Here is a 21649-nt window from a genome sequence, read left to right on the forward strand (position 1 = left end):
CCCCTAGGCACCACTTCCCAGTACAAACAACTAGTATTAATAACTCTTGCTAAAATTGCCTGCTATTTAATAACCTGGGCCTCTTTCCACCCCGAGAAGCACATAACTGCTTTGTGTTTCCACCCCTCGTGTTCCCACCGTCTCCACCCATCTTCCCTCGCTGGCTTCAGAGTGGCCCCGTGCATTTCCCTGGAAAAAAGGAGCAGGTTTGGGCAAGGAAGAAGGAAGGGATGGCATTTAACGGGAATCCCCGCACCCTGTGTCTGCCTTCACGCACACCTCCTTGCCTGCCCCCTTCATGGGGTACAGCCCCTGCATCTGATGCGAGGCTGCTCATAGCTGCCATGTCTTGCAATCTTGGTCCCCTGTTTCACCCGTGTCCTGGGGACGGAGTGATCTATTTCATGCCTTGCCAGGGAAGCAGCCACCCTCCCTCTGAGCTGCCCCGGCTGGCAGAGATGTGGTAGACCAACACCACTGTTACTCATGGATGGGAGGCCCATGTGAGTCACACTTCCCTGTGCAGCCACATGCGGGGTGGCTGCGGCAGGAGAGCAGGGAGCAAGCGGGCTGGACTCCATCTCCCGGCCTGGCTCAGCACAGCCGAGCACGGCGGCGGCAGCACAGTTGGGCCCAGGCGGGAGCGAGAAGCAGTGGGTAGATCAGATGGTGATGAACCAGAAAAACAGGATTGTTTCCCAGGGGCTGGCTGAGCTGCTCCAGCCTTTGCCAGCAGCACTAGGATGGCTGTCAGGTCTGCGAGGCGGTCTCTAAGCCACCCTGCTCTGCAGAAAAACATTACTAATGTTCCCACGACCGGAGCAAGACAGAAGAGACAAATAACTTGGACAGCAACGTGAAACAGTGGCAAAAATCTGGAAGACAGAGGAGGAGAGAGAAAAAAAAACCAGAGAGTGGAAAGCTCTATAATGACTGAAAAGAGCCCCAGAGGGATACGAACCGAGAAGAGGCCAAAGACAGAAATAGTAGCACTAATTAGCTGAGCTGAACGACCCCACTCCTGCTGTACCTGAGCATCCTCCACTGTCCTCAGAGCCCCGGTGCTGCCAGCCCCATGCTAGCGAGGGGGAGCGGGAGCAGGGAGATGCTCAGGCCTGGATGCACAGAAGTACTTAAGTTCCTATAGCAACCCTTAGTGAAAACCCCAAAGCAGAGGCACCTATAAGGCTGGGCAGAGAAAGGGTCGTGGCTCCAGACAGCATCTCCTGAGGGAGGACCATGGGAAACATGTGCTTCCCACTCCTAAGGATCATTCCTGCTGCACCTTTGCTGCTGGAAGACTTCCCATTTCCATGACATGAGCAGCCAGGACTCCTAAGCCATAGGAAAAACTCAATTTGCCTATCTTGCCTTGAGGCAGTTTTGTTTTGAAGACCTACAGCATATCCTGCAGTGCCAAAGGGTCATGGCAATGTTTTCACTGGCTAAATTCTTCATCTGCCTAAAAGGCTTTTGCTGGGAAAGGGCAGATATGTCTTATTCCTGACCACTTCAGCCCCCAGTCCATTGCTTTCAGTAAACTCCTTCAGCTTTGGCTGTGGGACCCCACACCATGGCATTGCCAGAATATGGCTCTTTGGATGGAGCTTCAAAGAAAAAAAATGGTCAGAGGCATCCCTACCCCCATGCCCATCCCTCGTCCTGCTGCAGAAGCTGAACTTGAGTTCTCATCAGAGGGTTACACAGGTAAACGAGGGCTAAAAAAACCCAGCTCATACCTTGTGTGAAAGCAGTCATCAGGCACTGAACCCTCAGAGTTGTGGAGCTCAGTGGCAAATAGGTACTTGTCAGAAGCTCCCCAAAAGAAGTGGCTGCACATCAGGCTCTTGCTTGCATGACTTGGAAGCCTCCTCAACTGCACTGCATCCCTTGCATTCATCGCTACCCGGTGGCACACCATCAGCGGGAGAAGGTCCCAGTGCCCACGGTGAGGCCGGGGGCTGGGGCAGCAGAAAGTGGAGGTCTGCAGGGCCACAGTATGTGGCAAGTGTGCCACAGCATGTGTGGGGATCGGGGTTGGTTCCCTTCCAGCAACACTAAATGCCAAGCTCTCCTTTGCAGCCACGTAGGGAGAAGCAACAAGGCCGGTCCCCCAGGGCTGCTGTCTCCTCTTCACATCACCCTTGGAGCAGGCAAGCACCCACTGCTGACCCAGCCAGCAAGTGCGCTCCCTTGGGCACCATTATCGGGGACGCACCGTGTCACGCTTGTTTCTTTTATTGCTAAACTCAAATTTGTGTCACTTTGAAGTCCGCAGTGTGGTGTTCCCAACCCATGCCCACCACGTGGCCTCGCTGCAGGCTGGCACAGTGTGAGCGAGCCGGTGGCACAGCTCCTACAGCTGCCGTGCGTCCAGCCCTTTCCCTCCCTTGGATGCCTCTCCCTGCCCTTCCCTCCTCTTCTCAAGGCTGGGCTGTGGCATAGGGGATAAACAAAAATATTGCGTGCTATTTTTTCCCTCTCCTTAGCTGGTCCTTTGGAGATGGCTGCTGTTTTCTCCCAATTACAGAAAATGCTTGAAGCTGCGCAAAGGCTAGCCACACAATTAGGGAGGCAGCAATGCCTTTCTTTTAGCTCTGTGGAGTGCAGTCTTGAACCAGTATAGCATTTGTTACTTACCTTCGTGCCCTGAAATAGCTTGGGTTTCAATCAGCTCTTCACCTGAGCTCTGCTTGGCACGGGCAGCCGGAAAGTGCCCAGCTCCGCTTTATCTGGAGCATCATCAGCAGAGAAAGAGTGGGCTGGAGCACTGGCCAGCAAAATGCAACAGAGAATCCTCCTCCGCCCAGCAACCTCTCTGCTGATGCTGAAGCCAGGGCCTCTTTTGAGATGTGAGATGTCCACTGTGACTGGGATCTGTGATCACAGTCTTTGCATCTTCTGTTTGAAACATGTCTGGGGTTGCCTGCGGCAGGCTCAGCTCTGCCTTTAGCAGCTCCCGTAGTTTCAAGCTTCATTTAGAAGCACTGGTGCAAAGGGCCTCATTTTGCAGAAAGCCTGAGAAATTACAAAATCTCCTTGGACTTTTCATTGTGGAGGAGATGCTGGTCACAAAAAAAATCGAATGAAATACCAAAGCAAGTATTAAAGGCTTTGATTTATCCAGTTAAATATGAGCACTGCTGAATTCAATCCTTCTTTCTTTGTGCATATTCTCAAAGAAAGTATTTTCCTTCAGGAGAGCAGGCTGCAGAGTGACAGCCCGCTCCTACACCAGGTGATGGGTTTTACGTCAACATCACCCTGAAAACTTTAGGGTTTCCATCAGTTTTGGATGCAAATTTCCTCACTTTAAAAGAGACAGGTATGGGCACATGAAAGTCAGCTCATGCCTGGCTGGTCTTGCACTAAAAACAGAGAGCCTTAAAAACCCAAATGCTGTTCCCAGTGTGCCCTAGATAGTGGCATTGCTTAGATTTGCTGGTGCCACTGTGGTGTGTTTGCTGAGCATGAGTATTTGGTCAAAGTCTTTTTGCTGGTAAATGCTGGTTCACTGCAACAAACCCATCAAATTTAGAGGAAGAAAAGCAAAGCAAAAAACCAGCATTTAGTCATTTTAGAGCCACCACATGCACTCAGCAAAAATGGGGCCAGCCCAGTTTCAAATCAGAGATGTCCTTGAAGGCTGCAGCCACGTATGACATCCTCAGGGCTGTGGCAGCTTGCTTCCAGGGCTAGCTCTTCCTCCTCCACCCAGGGACCATTTCATGCTTTTTGCAATACAGGAGGGCTCCAAAAAGCACGTCTGAGACACCTGGGAGGTGAGCAGCACAGCTGCCTCACCACTACTGGTACTGGCATAGCTGGACCTTGGCTCCTGGCTTTCAGGTAGTGCAGTTGGGGCAGGGAGCTGCCCCGTGCCACCCTGCTCCCAGGGCTGGAAAACCCTGGCTCTAGCTTAGGTCAGGGCAGGAATGAAAGGAAAACCTTCCTGAAAGGTAAACAAATGGCAGAAGTGAAACAAAGAGCCAGCTGCCTCCCAGGAAAATCCCCCAGCTGCTGCGTGGGTGGTGTGGCAACATTCCCCTGTCCCCATGACTACCTGGAAGCTGGGGTCCTACCTGGCAGCCGGGGAGCCGAGGGCACGGCAGCGATGCTGGCCGAGGAGAACACATCCTGCACAGCCCGGCCAGGCACCGTCCCCACGAGTTAAGTTCAGTGGGGAAGGACTGGGGCACCTCTGCGGGACGTTTTGTGTGGGCAGCCCGGCTCAGAGCTGCAGGGTTCGATGGCAGGAGGCAAGGCGAACGCCTTCCCTCCGTCCTTCCATCCGGGAGCAGAGCCGGGCGACTGGTTCGTGCTGCAGTACTGCTCGCTGTGCTGCCGCATCTCGCTCGGTTTCACGCACGTCTCCATCACACGTTAGCTTTCTGGCTTTTCGTTAATCCTCTTCCAGCATTTGATGCTCACCTCTGAGGGGTCAGCAGTGACCCCATCTCCCCTAGAGGTGTGTTGTCCACCTGGGCCACAGTGATGCTCACACATTTGAAGCAGCAGGGAAAGAGCCATCTTTGCGACCGAGGTCCCGCAGCAGCATGAGCAGTTCGGTGCTGCCACGCTGTGGGAGTCCGGCCTCACTGTGCGGTGCCGTCCCGGCTGCAGAGCCGACCTGCCCACAGACTCCCCACCGGCCAGGGCATCCCACTCGCGCCCCGTGGGCTCCGCTCGGGACCGCTGTCCCTGTGCGAAGTGAGATCCTTAATTAACTAACTGGGGCTCTGATGCAGGGTACTGATGTGCCTCTCACTCCCTCCTTAGCCCCACTTCTGGTCTGCACCCAAGAAGTAAGTCGACCCATCGCCTGGCAAGGCTTCAGCCGCACGTTCCCAGGGGTGAGACCTCTCCAGCCTCCACCACCACCTTCCTGCCTTCCTTTTTAGATGGTCAAACACCGGCCAGGTCAAATGCTGTGCCACAGGAGCACGGCAGAAGGTGGTGCGGGAGTCTGGCCAGGGGACACGAGTGTTATTTTGCCCTGCCATCACCCCTTCTCCCCGGGAGCATCCAGACAAGTGAATGAGGCATCCCTAGCAAACCTCCCGCTGCCTCGCAGCAGCAGCTCTGCCGCCAAGAGGAATTTGGCAGCCATGTAGCAGCTTCCTGCAGATGCTCTAAACAGCATTTGGGGATGGCAAGTAAGGAAAAAACACGGTTTTGCCCTGGAAGGGCCAGGGGTGACAGGCTGAGTGCAGTTACCTGAGCTGGCTGCTGGCCAGCAGAGGTAATTAATAGTGACTGCTGTATGTAAAGTAGCAGGAGGAGCAGTTTGCTTTCCCCCTGCTCCCAAAAGAGCCGGGTGGTGGCACTGCTGCTGGGACGGAGGGCTCACGGCCAGAGGAGCAGCACTGCTCACAGCAACACCCGCAGGGCGATTTGCAGCCTCTCACTAAGCCACGCAGTGCTGCCTTGAAGGGAAACCATCAGCCGCGGCCAGCTCAGCTTGGGAAAGCTGATGGGCCGGCAGCCCAAAGCAGTGTGGAGTTTTCCGTGGTCAGTTATTGTGCTGGCATGGCCAGGAGCTGCTATTATTAGATGGCATATGAATCACCCACACAACAGGAGTTAGCAGCCTCAGCCTGAGCTGGGCTGGACATTTATCGGAAAAGCCCCATTTACAGCCCAGCCAAGAGCCGAAAGTGAGCAGGGCTCAGAGAAACCGTCTGCCCAACACCCACTTTGGCCCTGGCTGCTGCCTCTTCCAGCTAAGTGGGAAGCACCGGCACTGGGGATCTCACATGGCCCTGATGGTGTGACAGGGGGAAGAAAGGAGCAGGAAAACTGCAGCCCTCTTCATGGACTGCCAACCCCATGCAAAACATCACAAGAGAAAAAAACTACAGAGGATGCAAGCTCACATGATGGTCTGACAGGTTTGTTTAAAAGGTCACAGCCTGACAAAATGTGTTTGAATGAAATGCGAAGGAAAGCACTGAGTTTAGCAGAGTTGAAGCCTAAGGGCCTGTGTGCCAGCAGGGAGAGGGGGATCCCACACCTTAAAGCTGGGGACAGGGGAAGCATTTTGGTCCCTGTGGATGCATTTCTGCCCCCCACCACCCCAGCCCCTCTCATACAGGCAAAAGGCTTACGGCTGCCATGCCTGTGCCATGGCTGTGTCTGCCACAAAGCGACACCAACACGTGACACAAGCTGAGGCTGAGCAGGGTAACAGGGCTCTGCAGCTGTAGGGCCAAAACTGGCAGATTACCGGGAGCTTGCTGGGTGCAGAGCAAAAGAAAGAAGGGAAGGAGCTGGAAACACATTTGCTTTTCTGGATGGGAAAACACTGACGCCCTTTGATTCCTGTTTTGACTCATTTAAGCCTGGAACTGCCAAAAGACAGCCCAGTAAGTAACACAACTTGTAGGAATTGCAGCTGCTAAAGTTTTTCCTCACTCTCCTCACTAGTAATTTCACCCATGTTGTTCCTCATTTACCTTGTTGCAAAAGAGAGAAAGTCCAGTGCCTGGGTCCTCTTGCATGATCATGAGTCAAATGCATCAACAATAAAGTTCAATCATCAGAGCTGTGCTATGATCTTTGCTTCACCCTGTGCTTTTCCTACTGAAATTAACCCACTATGTCATCTTTTCACAGGACATGAAATAATACAATTTTATAGACATTGCAAAGTCACACCAAGGCACATTGTGAAGAGTGGTGGAGTACACACCATTTCTTATAGACTAACAAAGGAGCCTTTATTTAATAATGAACTATTACAGCACAGTACAAAGATTTGCTTTGTTCAGTGACTAGAAATTGTTTGCAGATTTTTCTAGCCACCAGGAGTTGACAGTTCACTTACTTAGGAAATCAGTTCTTAAAGCAAGAGTGCCTACATGCCTGCTTGGCTCTCGGAGTGCTGCAAGCCGAAAGCTGCACAGGGTCCAGTCCAGCTCTCTTTTTCAGTGGACTGAAATAGTGGAACATTTCTGGATATATTTCTCAGTGGAGGAAACAGATCCACGGTTTCAGCTATTGCCCCTCATCACCTCCAGGAAAGCTTCAAGCTGCTTAGCCAAACTGCTGAAAGCAAGGGACAAGAGGATGCACCTTGGAGCAAATTCACATGGGCTGGTCACCTCAGCGTGAGGCAAACACACCGCTCACGTGCCACAGAGGGTTGAGCTGCGTGGGCTTGACTCTCAGCTCTCTGCAGCCAGAAGAAAACCCCCATGTCCTAGTATAGATGTTAGATAGAAAGAAAGGTGTACAATGACTGGGGTGATGCATTGCAGTAAGCCAGCAGCACGGGGCAGGCTTTCCGCCTGAGCAGAGCTAGGCACTGTCGGGAAAGTGCTGTGATTTTCTTCCTTCCTAATCCCTTCCTCTATTAATAGGCACTGGTACCAGTCCAGCCACGGGGCGCAGGCACACGGGGTCCCTGGGGATCCCACCCCATGCACTTGCACCTCCGGCGAGGGAGGTGATTATCTGGGACAGCTTGTTTCAATCGTACAGGGCAGGTCAGATGGTGCCGCTTGGCTCGAACACACAAATCCCACAGCCAGGGTGTTAATGAATGAGGAGCAAAGACGTTATTTTCCGGACAGGGACTGTGGCCGGAGGGAGGGAACAAGAACCGGCATTCACCCAGGGCTGTACCTCGATACCTGTGACCGGCAGCCACCCCACCCTGGGGGTAATGCAATTACCAGGCTGTTTTCTCATCATGCATCTTTAACCATTTTATTCGCCCCAGTGAGCTTCTTGTAGCAGGGTGAAGAAGCAGAAGCATGCTTGGCCCTTTAACTCCAAGTGAGGGCACTTAATGAACATACCTCTCCTTACCTCCCAGCAGGCTTTCCCAGAAATATCCAAGCAAAGAGCTAGGAGCTGCCTTGATACAAAATGCTTTGGCAGGTTTAAAGGCACCAACACCCCAGTTCTGCCTAGCAGCTAGAGAAGGGGGATGTCTGAAAAGTCCCAGCACAAAATCGTCCATCAGCATGCTGCTGAGGCTGAGGAAACCAAGCCCCGAGTTCAGGAGAGGTCCTAAATTCCCACATCATCTTCTGAGGACTTCCACTCCTTAGGTCTTTCCAAAGTACATCACGTGCATGTGCAAACACATACATATACACACGCAGGGTTTTTTTGTTTGTTTGTCTGTTTTTAAACAAATTAACTCTCTTTTCTGATTTTTCTGGGAGGGAAACTAAAGGCCCCTACAGCAGTCAATGACCTACAGCAGGGAGTTGGAAATTTGGCACTTGGCCCATGCATTAGCTTCAGGTTAGCACTGAGTGGAACCAGTTGCAGTAGATCTGAAATGCCTCGTCTCTCCTCTGCACCCTGCTTTGTATGGCTGGGCTCTGCTGTAATTTCTGCATGTGCCACCTCTGGCGAATGCAAAGACAGTGACAGTAAATGGGCTTGTCGGGTACTGGGACACAGCAGCAAGAAACTTGCCAAACGCATGGCCCCATGACATCACTTGAGCTTTTGTTTGTCTCTCAATGGTGAGAAAGGAAAAGAAAAAAGTGGGGGAGGAATTTGACTTGGAGCAGCTCCCTCTAACCATTTATTTACCTTCTGTGCATGCTTCATGCTCTTACTCATGGGTTATAGTCATGGGTGCACATAAGGTCTTGAGGGTCCTCAGCAGTAATCCCTCGACAGAGGAGCTGGCTCATGGCATGCTCAAAGCATTTTTGCTTCATTACTTTTCTTATCAGATAACAACATAAAGTAATTTCATTGGTGCTTCTGGTGACTGCTGTACTTCCTTTCCCCACGCGTCCCTGATGCATAAGTAGCATGGGAAATGCTCCTCTATTTCAACACACAGCTCAGCGCTAGGCCAGGCGGCTGGGCCGGGGACACGGGCAGAGCTGAGCCATCAGCAGCTACAGCACAGGGCGCAGCCAGCCAACAGCTGGAAGACGCCCAAGTGTCCGTGGCACTTGGAAGTGCCCTAGACTCACAGCTTCGCCATCGATGGCGAACGTCCTTTGCCCCAGGCCTGCCTGGGGGTGTGAGCACTCAGCAGCACCCCGATGCTCTGTGGGGATGTGAAGATGGGCCCGCTGTATTGAAGTCTGAAAAGGAGAGGTGGGAAGGAAAGAGAGGCCAGGAGCGGGAAAGTAACTGGTCACGGAGCGAGTTGCAGTGGTGTCAGGAAGGCGGTAACTCTAGCCTGCAAACAGAAAAGCAGAGGTACATGCTCTGGTTCAAAACAAACATAGTCTTGGCACTAGGGTGACATCCCACGGTGACTTTTACAGGCATTTTTCTTAGGCCATTTCCTTTCCAGCATTGCACTCTTTGCCTCCTGTCCCACAGTGAAATAAGCTCCGGCTGAGCCAATTTACCCCACTCTGCTGTGGTTACTCGGCATTTGCTGGCAATGCCCTCCTCACAGCTTGGCCCTTCGGTCCCAGATCAAATCATTTGGTTTGGACACCAGATAAAGGATGGGCTTCATCTAACTTTACAGACCTACACTTGGCCTCTTCATTGCAGCTCCTTTTACAAGCAAAGAAGAGAAATGGGCAAGATTCGCCTGACCTGTTTTAGACACCGACCTGGGGAGGGGATGACTCATAGCTGTGCCTGTATTTCCCCATATTCTCCTCCATAAAGGGAGCCTGGCGTGACTAGCTCAGATGGAGACATCTATGTTTAGTCAGATGAATCCCACCCAAAGTGACTGCAGCTGCTGGAGGAACATGAGATTTTTCATAATCGCTTCCCTTCCCCATAGTTCTGGGGCAGAGAGAATTACTTGAGCTGATGAGTCCTTGAAGAATTCCTTGAAAATTGCACAAAATCTGCTCGGAAGGATGTGTGTCTGCTTGCACCAGGCCTAAATGTGGTTCAGTGGGCTGTGGAGGTCCCAGGCAGTAGGGTATCCAGAGGGCAGCACAATACTGGCGTTATCATGCACTCTGCTAGCAGGCAGCCTGAAAATGGAAAAAGCAAAGACAGTAACAGAAGGAGCATCCAAGACATCTCCTGGGTTTGGACAGCTACTAAGTTGGCTACATCCCAAGAGAAACAACTTCCGCTCTGTCCCCTGGCTCCTACCCTTACCTCCGCCTCGCCTTCCTCCTTTCCCTCTGCTTTCTTCAGTCATTTCCCTCCTGAATAGAAACTTTTGGGAGGCTTATTTCCTTGCACCTGTTTCAGCTGTGATGTAACTGTGGTAATAACTCAACCACTGTTGGATGGAAGGTTGCAGTTATTTCTTGGTTTCTTTTTTTTTTTTTTTTTTTAAATTTTATTGCATTATGGATATATTTAGAGATGGGCCCAGATCAGAGCTGTGCAAGAGCAGCACTCCCACGGTTTGGGAAGGTCTGGAGCAGGAGTCAGACCCCTTCATCTCAGCTGGCCTTCCTCTTGCTCAAGCGTGGATCCAAAACCCAAGGTCCAAAGCTGGAAAAGTTCAAATATAAGTTGTAGTGCAAACTCTGTAGGTGAGGCCAGTCTGTGGTTGTGGTGGGACAAAGCAATGTGCAAAGATTTAAATTCTGCTGTAGCATGAAATATCTTTCTGCACTCCTTGAAGGGAAAGAAGGTCAGCTGCTGCCTTGCCTTCCAGAAGTAGTAAATGAGACAACACAGAGATCAAAGCTAATGGCAATAAAATAGGACTCTGTCCCAGGAATATTGCCTAGGTGGCATTAATCCCTCTCTGCGTACTTTAAGATCTCGTGTCCTTTAGTCACAGAGAAAAACCACATTTTTGGACCTGTTGTTTGATATGACTAGATGCTTTCTTCAATGTCATGTTTTGACCTCCCAGCTCTCAGAGTTGAAGATGAGCCTGTTATGACCAACTGATAGGAACTCCTGTGCTGCCCAGGCTGCTCAACAGTGCTGATATAGAGCCTGAAGGCTTCGGCTAGACTAAGGCAGCACAGTCCTCTGAAAGCAAAGCTGCTCCGTGCCACAGGTAGCGACCAGGAGAGACCAAAGCAGGGAGCTGGCTCATGCAATGTGCCCAAGTGATTTTGGCAGGTGATTCAGAGGCCACGCTGCAGGGCAATGCAGGCCTCCCCCGAGCTCTGCAAGTCCTCAGGGAGGTGGCAATCACAAGCAGGACCACAGGCAGGTCCCAAAGGGAGAGAGATGTACTGTGCCAGCTCACACTTTCCATTTACACCATCTATTTCCAAAGCTTCAGAAGAAGGTGAAGAAAAGCCAGTGATACTGCCTGTTTTGTACTGGAGAAGAAAAGCCTCTGGCCTGTTGTGGCCCAAAACCTTAAAGCTGAAGGCTGGGCACTGTCACTGTCTCAGTGCAGAGCTGCAGCGATGAGCAAATCGAGGGAAAGCAGATTATTCTTGGGGTTTTTTTCCACCACCATGACAGAAAGGGACAGGAATGAGAATTCAGAGATAATAATCCCAATCAAACTTTTTACATACTTATGCTGGAGAGTTTCCTTCCTACGGTGGACTCAGGCATGTCTGTTAAGGTAATCCCCTGAGGCGATTTTACCATCTCCTGCCTGGTCAGCATTACCCACTGTTAGGAAGTAAGGTCTCATGTCACAGCTGAATTAGAGTAACTTCAGTGTCCCCTCACTGCAATGCTGTGATCCAGTGTCACAAAGACATACCAAACCTTGCCTTAGAAAAGCTGACTGGGTTGCGTGCTTTAACCCTTACATGACAAAAAGGCTTTTATTTTCCTAGCCACCATGTCAGTGGTCCTCCCTGGTGTTTCCATGTTCTCACTAAGATGTAGACACCCGGTGGTGAGACCACCACCTGGTGCTGCAGCCCAGGGATGCTCCTGCTGATGCTTCTGCCATCCCCGAGTCCCATTATTTGCTTCTAGGTTGCCAGAGTCAGCTGAGCCCTCTTAGCCCCATTGAACTAGCAGCTATTGTGGAGGTAGTTACCACAATGACCCCATAATCCTGTTTTCCAAGGCAGAGTCTCCTGTCCTGTAGGTACTGCCTGAACTCTTTGTTCCCAGATGTATTACTTTTCATTTAGCTAAATTAAAACACATTTTCTTGGATTGTGACCCTTCAGCCAGGCAATTCCGATCCCTCTGTAACAGTAAACTATCCTTGCCATTATTTACTGGTCTGCAGGTGGACGGACTGAAACACTAGCTCTGCACGGGCTGCCCCCATTCAGCTCAATGGACTGTTGATGCTGTACAATAATGACAACTATTTTGGTGTCTGGGGAAAAGATTATTTCATAGTTGACTCCTTCAGCTGAAATATTCAGCTCTTCTGAGATTTGGGAGCACATTTGGGATTGCTGAAGGAGTAGCATCTTTTTCTCCACAGCCTGTCTCATCACTGCATGATAACAACCTCTCACTGCCTCCCCCTCTCCATTTCCTCTGTATGTGGAAAATCACAGATAAGAAAGAGAGAGAGAAAGAAAACAGATTTACTTCATTAGTTTATGCTCCGAGTCATGCAATAGCAGAGCTGCTGAACTGACATCAACCCCTTCCCTGTCTGCCCCACCACAGCTGCATCCTACCCTGAGCCATGCAATGTGGCCAAGTGGGGAAACTGAGGCACGGGACAGATGAAACATCAAACTGACACCTTCCACGCTAATGCACACAAACTGCTGCAGTGATGTTTCCTTTGCAGTGTAACAGCTCCTGGTACAATGTAGGCAGGTAGAGAGAGGCCTGGAAGACCTCTCCACGGCAAGTTTAATGCCCTAAAGCAATTACAGACAAATTACATACATTTATTGGGTAGGGGTTTTTTTTGTTTGTTTTGGCCCACTCTCTATATCCACAGAATACCCAATATGACAACAGGATAAGTACTCTTTCCATGCAGCTCCAGTAAGGTCAGTAAACTTATCCTAGGAATGAGTTTGACTTCATTTGGGGCAGAGCTACCCTGCAAAACCATTACTGCTAACAACTCTGGCTCAAGCGTGCAGGCAGACCAGCTCTTTTACCCTCCCTGCACTGCATGGCCTGAATGCATTGCAGCCTGCTGAAGAGATGACATGGCTTTTCAGATCTTCTCCTGGGTTATGGCACAGAGGAGCTGTACAAATCAGGAGAATAAGACAAACCTAAAAGTGATCTGCCAAAGGTCAGATCCCATTCCTGTTCCCAGAGTAGGATGAGCCACCAGGTCAGGGAACTCGCCCTCTGTGTGTGACAACTCATTAAGCAGTTTTCCAGGAAAATCATTCTGCTATGACCACATCTAAACCATAGCGTTAGTAAGAAACATGCATCCTTATAGAACGAGCTTTAAAAACAGACCACACTGCATTCGCTCGGCTACAGAGATGCATCATAAACGTGGTGTGTGTGGCTTACCACCTAGTCTCTTATCCCTCCATTTATTGAATCAGAGGGTGGTGTCGTCATAGCACATGCTGCAAAGGCCACCGGGCCACACACACGTACCTTTCTTGTGCACGTTGCCTAAATCCCATTGATCAATGACTTCCTGCACAGTTACTGGAATGCTGTGGGAAGAGGCACATAAAATTCCCTGCTCTCATTTAGCCCTCCTGTCAAAGCTAGAGAAGTCCTGGCCCAGCTTCAGCTACAAAAACATATGAAATATATCAGCTGAGGCTGAATGGAATAGAAACCGATGGCCAGTCCGGATATTGCTGCTATTTTGCTGAGAAGGTTTACTTCTGAAGCCAGTGCGGATGATTCATTTGAGAGTCCAGGTGCTCAGGCAAGCACCAGGTACTATGGTAAAGGGGGCCAAAGCCAGGCTAAAGGTAAATCACTATAAATCCACTATCTATAGGCATAACTTGCCAATGGTTAAAACTCCTCAAGGACGATGAAAAGCCCAATTAATTTTCTAGCATTTGTACTTCTGTCTTCTTTTCACGGCTTTGTCTTGGGCACTCATGATAAAGTAACCAGAGGAGAACTGCACGAAGAGTGGAAGCCCTATCTTGCAAAGGACTTCCAGATTTTGGTATCTGGCTTCATTTCAAACAAGAATGGAAAACAAAAACATTCACATGCTTCGAATGGGGGCCTGTTTAAAAACAAAAAACCAGTGGAATGGCTAATAGTTATTGATTGCTTAAGCTCTATGGGACTCAAAACACTTTAAAACAACCCAACTGCAAGAAGTTAGATAGTTAGTGCCTTCAGAAAATCAGGTTCTTTACCTGATTTTGTGCACACAAACCTGAGTGCACAAAATGGAGACGTGAAAAACCATCACTCACAAACCCTCACTAGAAACATAAAAGTTTGAGAGATGGCTGGTGAAACTTTCGCAGAATCAGACTCCATAAGAAACATACAGTTTCTTTTTTCCCTTTCTAGACAGTTTTAAAGTTGGGTTTTCCTATTCACATCGAGCATCATTGCATGGAAACAACTGCAGGGAACTGCTAACTAGTAAAAGGAAAAAATCAACAACAATTTCAGTTGTGATTGTAAAGTACAAATAATGATAGAAATGCCTACATAGATCTCAAAATCAGTAAAATACTTGGTTATGCTATTTTTAAACAAAACATGTATGTGTTTTTTCTTTCACTTATAAGTTCATGCAATTAGGTTATAGTCTTACTTGGCTAGAAATATTTGTTAAAAGATAAATGCAAGGAAAAAATCTTATTCCACAGCTGGATTAGTTTAATCATATGTATTGCAGCAGCATGTGCATCACCATGCTAGGAAGAAGCCTAGCCTGAAACCCCAAGTCTGTAGGGCTGGATTTTTTTGTTGTTGTTGTTAAAATGTTGAAAGATGGTGTTCACTGGGACTTTCGTAACAGCTTAGAAACTCAATGTACAAAACTATTCATTTCAAATACACTTTAATAAACCACTTTTAGCTGTTGCCAGCCAGCACCAAAGCTGTTTAGGTTCTTTAGGCAAGTCAAAAAAAGAGGGGAAAAACTTCAAAAAGTTTCATCCGTGGTGTTTACTTTTTTGTATAAGCAAAGCATTGTAACTATTTGTGTCAAAGGTATCCTCTGCATATAGAAGTATGCAGGAATACCAGACTGGAGATGAAGAAGAAAAGTACTCAAGCAACAGTGACAGAGATTTCTGGTTCTTTTTGAGCATGACACTAAAGATGGCAGAGAATAGTGGGGCTGCGTTGGCTGGTATGAAGCTGACAGTGTTTGTGTTGTTGAACACACATTGCAGCAGGAAGACCAGATGGGGTGCCTTGCATCTCAGACCACGGGGCTTGGATGTGCCCGGTTTTATTTTCTGGATGATTTTAAATCAGCAACTCAAGGCAAGTAGAGAGGAATCTCAAATTTGGCATAACAAAAATGAACCAAGCTGATCTGATAACGAACTCAACAAATGAACAATTTTTTTTTCAGATGCTTACAGCTTAATTCTGGGAATTGGGGTAACTGGCGAGGGGAAATGAGATAAAAAATGGCATTAGCTTGGCTGAAAAACCTCCAACATCAGGATGTTGTAATTTCATCAGGAACGGAAGAAGAAATAAGACAAATGTTTTCTGGGTGCCATTGCCTTCCGGGGACTCACTAAGAGCAGAGAATCTTGAATTTGGGTGACTGCTTTCATAGAGAAAACCCAAGAGGAAATACAAAGAGCTCTCAGGATCACTTGGCCAAGGAAAAGAAAAGGCTGATTTATTCCTTCAGCAGTTGTCTTTTACACAGGAAAGAAAAACATGTGGTGTTATAGGTGATTTGAGGTTGAGAAAAATATTTTTGAAGTCCCATTGATACAGTGGTAAAACAGTCTACAGTTTCTAAAACTAGCAGATAATACTTACACAGCAATTGCACACAGAATGAGGTGACTTTACTATGGATCTCATTAAGGCAGATAACAGCTGATTGATTGATTCCTGAGCTGGAAGTGGCTGGTTGCGTCGGGACTGTTAATTGTGGCATATTACTTTCTGTAGGGCCAAAGACAGGAGATTTGCAAGTAGTGATTAATATACCCAACTGTTGTATTAAAGAGGTTTCCCAAAGTTTCTGAAAACTACAAGCCAAATTAGTTAGGATGTAAAATCAAAATAAAAGAAATTTGAATGAAAATTGTGCAGGAATAATAAAAATAAAAGAGAAATAGTTAGTCAATCCCCCTCCCTAAAACTTATCCAAATTCAGCAGCAAATGGAAATTACTAACTAAATATGTAACAAAGAAGTAGGAAAAAGTAAACAATACCGATGACACTCTGAAATACAGAAATGCAGCGAGGGAAGTTGTGGGCCTTGATGATAGAAACAGTCCTTCATTGGGGAACATATTTAGGTTCCCCATATTTACGAAGAACAAGGAGTTTACATTAAGAACAAAAAAATAATCCTAGCAATGATAGGCAGAAATTGCAAAACTGGTAATGTTGATGCAGAAAAGACTGATATAGTTACCTATTACTTCTGTATTGGGAAGAAGTGGCAAGGAATTTATTTTATGTGAGAAGGCAAAATATCTTCCAGTCCTTTAGGAGACAGATAACTTTTTAAATTCAGCAGCGTCGTCTTCTGCCTGACAGCTGTGCCGAAGGGGTCTCAAGAGGCATCCTGCAAAGAGCTCTGCTTCAGAAATACCAGGCTGTAATACATGGTTGGGCTGTAGGTAAGCAGAAAAACCCCGAGCCAATATCCCTCTGCCCTAGTCTGGGAGCAGGAGGTGGGATGGTGGAGAAGGGGGGGGCAGAGGAGAAGCAGGGCACTGTAGCCTTGCTCTCTGGCCCTGGAGCACTGGCTGCGGCTGCAAGCCATGACTGCCAAAGGAGTGTTAAAAACCTGCCAAAAAGCCACACAATAAATAGCAAAACTGCATCTGAGTGAGAGACTTTCGGAGAGGAGTTTATTTCTGTCACCACAAAGAAGATTCAGAGGCGCCTTGATTTCTGCATGAAGGATGGAAATGGTCCCTACTAAATCTTTCTCCATCTAGCAGAGAAAGCCATTGCAACAGTTCAAGGAGGAGAACTCAAACCAGATAATATGAGAGAGCTGGCACCAAGTGTTAAGAATGAGGGTGAATAAATTACTTAGAGAGGTCATGGATGGCTCTGTTTCTTGATGTTTTCATTGGCTTCAGCAAGGAGAGATTTCACACCACCAACTGCGGTCAGCAGAGTTACTCAGCCAATCTCTCTAGCCTCTCCCCAGTCCATGGAGAAAGAGAAAAACTCCTGCAGGGGATGATTCAGTGTACCTAAATTAAGCATCTGCTTTGAATTGCCCTCTGGAGGGGCCTATCTCCTCCTCCCTCCCTTCCCCCGCCATGATTACTGAGAGATCCTAGGGAGACCAGGTGTGTGCCAGGTAAGAAGTGGGGTAGCACAAAAGTACTGCCTACCTCTACGGATGAATCAGTGCAACAGTCCCTCTTAAGGTCAGGATTCAGGCACTGATGCAGATGATGCATGTGACCATTTGTGCAGATCCAGCAATGACCTATAAAATTCAGAGCCGGAATAGAGCACTTGCCCCAAACAGGTCACAAAAAAGCACAGGCTTGAATCTATTTATAAAGTATTTGTTCAGTATTACAGACAGGCAACTAACTAACTTCTGCAGTTTGCTTCCAGCTCACAAATGGCTCATATCACAGAGAAAGTGAAAAGTCATAAAGCAATCAGTACCCACAGTAAATAGGTAAACCCAGTCTTGTAAGCACTGTAGCAGGAAGAATTTTTGCACCAAAAATCTTGAGTTGGACAGAGGAAGGTCTAATTGCATTTGTTTATATCCAGTTGAGAAAATCTGGACTGTGGATTTGTCTGTGTTTTGCTTTGCTTTCAGAAGTGATATGAAAAGACACTTTTTTTTTTTGCTCTTATTAGCTCTCTACTAGGAGTGGTCATTTTTCTCCATCTCTGCAAACACCTGTATTTCTTTCTTTATAGAGGGCTCGCCAGATGCCTTTTAATTTATTCCATCTGGCTCCTGTTAAAGTGCCATTTATCAGCTGACTTCTTCAAAACTGCTTGCTAGGGATGGATTGCAATCCATCGCTGAAGATGGTGAAGAAGTCACAAGCATGCAGCTTTCCAGCTACTGGCTGCCCGGGTAAAACCTGAAAACCTTAGCGGGCCTGTGTGCAGTAGAAGCCACACCAAGGATCCTGGGGGCTGGGGGGCAGGGGGCCCTGTGGGTCTCTGTGGCTCACAGGGAGTGGAAGTGAGCCCACTCATACTTGTAGATTGTGCTCTGTAATGAACATCTGCACATCGCAGGCAGGAGGCGCCCATTTTATGTGTAGCGTTTGGAAAGGTGGCCCCGCTCTTTCTCTTCATCTAGTCTACACTCGCTGCTTGTAAATCTCCTTTTTCTTGAGTTGCAGTTTAGTAGTATGAAGCACACAGCTAGTCAAGGCTAAGGTCTCCATGCTAAAAAATCTCAGTGATTTTACTGCAATTCATTTCTAAACTGGTTCAGTTAAACCATTGAAAACTCCAGTAGGAACACTTCTTCTTTGGCTGATTTTGGTTAGCCCATCCGGATTCCCAGCTGATTAAAGTTACACTGAAATAAGCACGGTGTAAAACCGTGCTAAGAGGATGCAACTGGAGATTGCTCTCCTTCAACTGAAGTGGTTTACTAGACTTGAGTTGTTCGTTCATGGGAAAAAAATGCAACGTATTCCTACGTACACACAAAGTGGAGAGCTGCAAAAACATTTTGTCTCTCATTCTTAGTCTCTCATTAAGGGCCACACATTGATTATTTATTTATTTCTAATTTAGCAACAGCAGTAACACAAATTGCCTCCTTGACCCGAGGTAGTTGCCAAACGTTTAGTTCAGAACCAATTTCAGTGCTACTGTAATCCCCTGAACTGGAGAGCTGGAGCAGAAGTAAAGCTGAGCCAACCTGAAACTGTAGCTGCGTGAATGGCGCCAATCTAATTAAGTTATGAAAAACTGTCCCTCTGGAGATGAGTCTCTTGCAGCTCACAAGCAAAAAGGTGGAGAACATGTGAATCTGGCCACAAGCCTCAGCTGTTGACAACCCAACTTACAAAGCATCTGTACACATGCCCTTTGGGAAGAAAGATAAGTGGTACTCGGGGGAACCACACATTTGTTTAACTCTTTGTTCCATACTCGTCCAGGCAAGGAGAAAATGTTTCATATTATGCTGAATACCATCTCAGATTCTGGCAGGATTACTTGTCAATATTATTACAGCCTCTTCAGTTACAGTGCTTCAGCAATAAAGTAGTTAGACTGGCTTTGAAATACAGAAATTCAGGCAATACAATCGCACTATGAAAGAGCTCTCATTAGCCTTTGGCTGACCTTGAAAAATTGTGTTTCTCTCCAATTCTTCCACAAATTGCCTTTAAGGAGACCTCCTTAGTTCTATCAAGTCACAAGATTCAACTGTGTGACTCATGTTTTTCAGCCACTCTCTCACGATCACAAGGCATGTTTGCCTTTTACACGCAGCCACAATTGCTACAAGGAGGATACGTAAAAATGCACTGACAGCCTTATTAAGAGTGGCATGTTCTTATTTGTTTGGGATTTTTTTTTTTCCAACCTCAAAAGTTTCATAATGAAACAGTTGGTCTTATAAAAAGTGTCACTCATCAAGTCAAATTTTATGGCTAGGTCACTGTAAGGACTTTGTCAGATTGTGACCGGGCACGATAAAATTTCGTAGCTGTGGAAGCTGTATTAAGTGTAATCAGATACTTCTGGGGGCATGAGCTGGCTCTCAAAGGGATGTGTTCTCTTGTTTGAGACAAATAGCTCCACTACATGTTTCCTCCAAGATCTGACTGTTGCTGGACACAGGCCACCAAATACATTGAACCAGTAGGTTGACCCATATCCTGAAGCTATGTCTCTGCTAACAACAGCCCTTGCAGCTGCGGAGGAGCCCTCCAGCAAAGCCCTTGGACAAAGGAGGCGAGCTCGGCTCAAGGTGCGCCTAGCCCTGACGTACTGAGTTTTGACACCTCCATGGTGAAGGTCTCAGACGTACTGTTTTCAGCAGAACTTGGCACCAGCATGCAACACCTGAAATAATTACCTGCCTGCAGTGAGGCCAGAGCCAAAAACTGCTTAGCCATTCTTCTGTTCCTCTTGCACGGCAGATGACAGGACAGAGCAGCGCTGGAGATGGGGAAAAGCACTGCCTGAAGGAACTGCGGCTTTGGTGGCACAGCTCACCGAAGGAGCTGGAGCCTGTCTGAGGACCCTGCCACAGCTGGCTCAGAGCATGCCAGCAGACTGATGTGCCACATCTGTAATGCCACGGCCACGGTGCCGTCAACCACCACCCTTGCTGAGCAGAGCCTCCCCGCCTTGGCATCGTGCTGCTCAGCTCTTCTCAGGGGAGGACCACTGTCAGCATCGCTGCAGGAGCGGTCCCTCTTCTTTGCACCCAGGCGACGCAGCAGCATGTGGTGGTGGATGAAGCAGAAGCACAGGTCTGATTCCACCCGAAAGAGGGCAGTGGTGCTTGCGGACACACAGACACGCAGGCAAGACAGTAGTTTACTCTCCAGCTGCTCGACTTTCCCAACCAGCTGACAGAAACTCTCCCCGGCTCTTGGCACAGGCAGAGCAGTCCACAGAGCTCTCTCTTTCACACACTCTTAGTTAGCCTCTGCTCTCACTTCCTCCCTTTGACTCATTAGCTGTTTTACCATCATTTCTCTTGAAATTCAATGGAAGAAATCACATGGATCCATCCATGCCAGTGCTGAGAGCCCTGTACCAGGTGCCTCTGTGTCACCCCCATTTATCAGTTATTCGGCTGTCAGCTGGTACATGTCTTCTGCAGAAGCAGCTTTTCAGATGAGCTGTGGCTTGGGCGTAGCCGGGAATGGAAAATTGGATGGACCGCAGTTTATGGCAATCAGGCAATGTTCAGAAGCTTGATGTCACAGGAAACCACTGATATTGCGAATAATTCAGAGCAATTAAAAAAATCCCCAATACACCAACTGTTTTTCCCCTGTTCTAGCGGCTATGTATTTTCAAGTAGCCTGTTTGTCCAATGCTTATGCTCTCACCTTCAGCAGGTGTGGTTTACAAAACAATATAATAAAACCCAAGCACCTGCTGTTAACACTGGTACTTACCATGGTTGTCACTCAGCCACAGGGCTGTGTGGGTTTCCATGGTTTAAAGCCAACACAGGTCACAGCCTTGAAGTGGGGAGAGATGCTTGCTTTGTTTCCCAGCATCAGAGGGTTTCTCAACCTGGCAATCTCTGCTGTCTTGAGGTTGTTCAGTTAATGCTGTTTTCTTGGCTCCCACGCTAAAAACACCAGACATAATAGCAGCAGCCAAGGTATTAACAACAAAAACAGCAGCAAAGACAATAGCAACGTAGCTCATGAGCTTAGCTTTGTTTAATGGTACAGGATCTGCACAGCCTCTGGGAGCTGGACCCAGAGCAAAAACCACAGCCAACTTTCGCTCCTCTACTGCTCTTGACAGTTGGGAATGACCCTGCTCCAGACCAGCACAGCTTTTTACTCCTGGGTGAAATGAAACGCGGCCCCAGCATGCTGTGGCAAACATGGGCCTGGAGGTGTGATTTCTTACACAAACATGTTTGTACAGAATTTTGTGCCGTAGGTGCGACACAGCCTTTACAAAGGCTGGGTTGATAGCATCGCACAGCAGTCCCCCCAGTGATGCACCTCTGCCTCCATGTGGCACTATGACCCCCTCACCAGTTTGCAGACAGGAGGATGTGAGTCTGCCACTGTCTG

At 48.1% G+C, this 21649-nt stretch overlaps 1 long non-coding RNA gene across 1 annotated transcript; it reads right to left on the reverse strand.

Annotated features, from left to right (window-relative positions):
• Positions 1–6756: 6756 nt before the first annotated feature.
• LOC128145547 (uncharacterized) lies at positions 6757–21396 on the reverse strand. Its single transcript, XR_008236511.1, has 3 exons — positions 21011–21396; positions 9749–9926; positions 6757–9160 (listed from the first exon to the last, which is right to left on the reverse strand). It is a non-coding gene; the product is annotated as an uncharacterized LOC128145547 (long non-coding RNA).
• Between the last annotated feature and the right edge of the window lie 253 nt (positions 21397–21649).

The sequence above is a fragment of the Harpia harpyja genome, chromosome 1 (genome assembly GCF_026419915.1).
Source record: "Harpia harpyja isolate bHarHar1 chromosome 1, bHarHar1 primary haplotype, whole genome shotgun sequence".
In the NCBI taxonomy this organism is placed as follows: Eukaryota; Metazoa; Chordata; class Aves; order Accipitriformes; family Accipitridae; genus Harpia; species Harpia harpyja.